This window comes from Bidens hawaiensis, unplaced genomic scaffold (assembly GCF_021521415.1).
Source record: "Bidens hawaiensis isolate Kalapana, Puna unplaced genomic scaffold, B.hawaiensis_p1.1 tig00041915_1, whole genome shotgun sequence".
Classification (NCBI taxonomy): Eukaryota; Viridiplantae; Streptophyta; class Magnoliopsida; order Asterales; family Asteraceae; genus Bidens; species Bidens hawaiensis.
Genome location: NW_027505751.1, coordinates 593 through 4896, shown reverse-complemented (window position 1 = coordinate 4896; position 4304 = coordinate 593). Strand labels below are relative to the sequence as shown.

Sequence of the window (4304 nt, the reverse complement as noted above, 5' to 3'; positions counted from 1 at the left end):
TACCCCTCACATAAAATAAAGGGTTGGATGATAATACTCTTAGAGGAATGGAATCAACAACAACAATAATAATAATATGATTATTATTATTATTATATTATAATTTGTATATTATAATACATGAGTTTCTATCTTCTAATCTATTATCCAATAACAAAATGAATAACAAGGAGGTAACTTATACTAACGAAGTTTCTTCAAATGTCCCACAGAAGGCATTCATTTTTAATTATTTACATTTTATTTAAAATTACTCGGCTTTCATCAAGCGTTTTATGAAGGGGTTTAGATTGGGCTATAGGTCTTTCTCATCTATGGCGGGTCCATGGCCATCTTCGAGAATTCAAACGCCTAAGACAAGTACTAAAAATGAACCTCGTATAAAACAAGAGAACGACGATAATTGTAACACGAACAAACAAAACACATAGTCATTTACTTATTGTAACAATCTCAAATACACAAAATAAAGATAAGTGAACAAAACAAAATTAAACGAACGAAGAGGCCCTCAGAATACTTCGAAGCAAAATTTCGTGCACTTGTCACGAGACACCAGCCGAGCCCTGTATGGAGTCAAATACACTCGGCTACCAAACGAGTCACACACTCACCCACCGTTCGGCGATTCAAACTGTACGTCGTCGTTTTACAAACAATGAGATTCAATTTTGACTTACCGGAACCTACCACAAACACCAACACCAACAAAGCCCTAACCCTAACACCAACACCACCGTCACAGTCACAGTCACAGTCACAGTCACAGTCACAGTCACAGTCACAGTCACAATCACCGTCACCGTCTACTCCGGCAACCGATGACGTGGATTGGCTTCCTCTTCAAAACCACCCCGTTTTCTCCACCTCCAATTCATCTTCAAATAATAATAATAATAATAATAGTATTATTCAGAGGAAGCGGAATCTTATGGCGTGGGACGGAGCCTCTCGCTTATACTACTGGAATGTCAACACGCAGTCTCTCCATCGGCTTTCGCTTCGGTTTGGCGAACCGGACCCGAGCTTTATTCTCGCCACTTCGCCTTCAAAGGTTTGAAGTTATAACTTGTTTTAATTGCAAATGCAGTCAGTATTTGAAATTATATGGTTAAAATGTTAATAATTAGGGTTTTGCTGTAGTTGCCCGTTGAACTATGTTTGAGCCTACGAGTGAGCAATAACCAAACCGAAATTAACCGAAAACTGAATTAACATAAATCGGTTATCAGTTTTTATTGTACCCTTGGTTAGTATTATGTTATAATAGGAAGTATATTTTTTGTAGGAATGATAAGAAATAATCTTGTCCATTAATTTTGATATGGAGGGTTAAGATTGGTTTTGGTTATTAACCGGAGTTCACCGAACCGAAAACCGACAAACTAACGGAATAAATCGATTCATTTAGCTGAAAATCAGTTGGTTAATATATAGATTAACCGATAACTTTGGTTTTGCTAGGCTAATAACCGAACTGAACTGTGCACATCCCTAGACTTTAGCGAACTGTTCGGTAGGAAGTTCGTTTATGCTCTTTCGTTTAATAAACATGTTCGTTTAATAAACGTGAACAAGGAATGTCGTTCGGTTAACTAATTGAATAAACACAAACAGAGGCCAAGTTCGTTCAATTGTGTTCGTGAACATTTGATAACGTGTTGATTTACGTTCGTTAATGTTTGTTTGCTTATGTTTGTTCATTAAAAGTTTGTAATATCATCATATAGATTTAAGCAAAATTATTAACAATTAAATAAGTGTATACATGAGTATTATGTGATTATACTTTATATGTGAATTAACTTATGAGTATGAATGCTAAAAAAAACACCAACACAAACTTGGTAACTGACCGAACCGTTGACATTGACCATTCTCGGTTAACCAAATAAGATAAAGCATTGTTTGTGTTTGTGAACCGTTCACGGACAAGTTCATATATGAACGAATACGAAAATATAAATTTCGGTAGGTTAGGTGTTTGTGAACAGTTGCTTGTCTGATAAATACTTAATGGACGAACGCGAACAAGGCATTGTTCGGTTCAGTTTGGATCGTTTACAGCCCTATGAATAACCTGCGAATGTGTTTTGTACACTATAGGTATTGCGACCTGACGTGGAGCTTAATTTCACGGTAGATAGAATTACAATCAACAGACACGGATCAGCATTGCTCTTAGAAGGATCAAATGGATTATGTGTTATGTATCTGTATGGGCGTTCTTCATCAAAAGATAGTTCTGTTATATGCAGGTAATTAAATAAATATAACTTTTGGGTCTTAATTTTTTTCTGTTGTATTACTGCATCTCTTTCGAAAACACTTTCATTTTACTAATTTGCAGGACGATCTATGTTGGCTCGAATCTCTACCTCAACACGAACAATGCAATACGGACTTTGAAAGTTTCATGGCACCCTTATAGTGATACTCATCTTGGAATTCTATCTTCTGATTCAGTTTTCAGGTCTGCAATTGAGTTTTCATTTCTCATTGGTTGTTTTATTTAGTTGTAGTTTATGACTGTATCTCGCATTTTGTAGGCTTTATGATTTGTCCTCAGCTATTGAGCAACCAGAGCAAGAATATTATTTACAGCCAGTTTCACGTGGTCGATCAAGGAATGCCTCATCAATATGCCCTGTTGACTTCTCTTTTGGTGGGGATCATTTGTGGGATCGATTTAGCGTATGTTGACTTTTAATTGTTTTTTACATGCTTTTGCTATATCGATTGCTCAACTACTTGTAATATTTGATTCTGCAGGTTTTTGTTTTGTTTAGTGATGGTGCAGTGTACATCTTATGTCCAGTTGTTCCTTTTGGGAGGTGAAGTTGCAAACTTATATATGTTTCCTTTTAAGCAATATGGTATGATGCTATGATCTCATTTATTTATGTTGTTACAGCGTGTACAAATGGGAATCTGTATAATGATGCTCAAACATTTGGACTAAATTCTGGTAGCTCAAAAGCCTCTAGTAATGAAACTCTGGCAATTTCTTGGTTAGAAGCCACATTTCCTGAACTGGCTAAACAAGCAGCAGAAGGCGGGGTTCAACCTGCACTAAAGTTCCATCCTTATGCTCTGTTTGACGCATCAGTTCCATTGCAGGTATCTCTTTTTAACTACTTTTAGTATTATTTAAAACAATCCTTAAAACAGTTTTTATAAAATTATAGGGACCTTTGCATAAAGTGTACCATGGAAATGAAGAAGATTCTGAATTCAAAGTTACCGAGTGTGAGGGCCGAGCTGTCAGTTTTCTTTACAAGGCAGTAAGCAAAGATTCAATCCTTGTTACGGTTTGGAGCGGTGGGCAGTTACAAATAGATGCATTAGCTGATGAAATACAGCCTATTTGGATGGTGGGTAATCATCCACGTATCTCTGTTGATTCTCAAAACCGAATGGTCGGTTTTGCCATGATTTGTGAAACACAATCCAATGAGCTATCGGTTATGTCATTTGAACAATCGTCTGATAAAAACATCTGGTTGGGACATCCACCCCCGTTGTTGAAATTGGCCACTATTGATTTAGCCCTACCTGGGAAAACCGAGACCGGTTCCATAATTTCATTGTTTATTGATCCACTTATACCCGAGAGAATATACTGTGTTCATGATGGAGGTGTAGATTCAATAGTGTTGCATTTTCTTCCTTTCACTAATCAGAAGAACGGGATAGATGATGATATGAGACCGCCAACTGTGCAGTCGGTTCTCAATACGTGCCAGGTGGAATCCTCGTTGTCGTCTCTATATGGTTTTTTGGCGTTGGCGGATTCATTTGGATGTTGTTGGATTGTGGAACTCACGTCTGGTTTTGAATGCATTGTAGTTGGGATGGAAAGTTGGAATCTTTTGCTTCCTGCTCGAGTTGATAAAGAAAAGAAATATGAAAGTTTGGAAGAAAATGTTGGTACCGGAGATGCTACTATTATAAGTAAAGAATTACTCACAGGCCCGAAAGTGGTTATTGTGCCGCCTACCTCACCGAACCCTGTTGCTGCCGACTCTATTGAAGGGAGGTCAACTCTTCATCAGTACTTCAAGCTTTTTCATGAAAACTATGTTGAGTATGCACATAAGGTAAGTTTAGGGTTTTGACCTTTTACTTACAAATTGGTAATAATATATATGTATATATATATATATAGGATCAGGATCATGTGAGAACTTTTTGGGAATTGAGAACTATGAGAACCATTTTGGACCACAAAAAAACCCAAAAATAAAAAAATCATAAAATAAAAAAAACACAAACATAAAAAAAGTAAAAAAAACCAAAGTTCT

The 4304-nt window shown here is 36.6% G+C and overlaps 1 pseudogene; it reads left to right on the top strand.

Moving 5' to 3' along the window:
- The first annotated feature begins 658 nt into the window (after positions 1-658).
- Positions 659-4100, top strand: LOC143615143 (nuclear pore complex protein NUP88-like; annotated as a pseudogene).
- Positions 4101-4304: the final 204 nt, after the last annotated feature.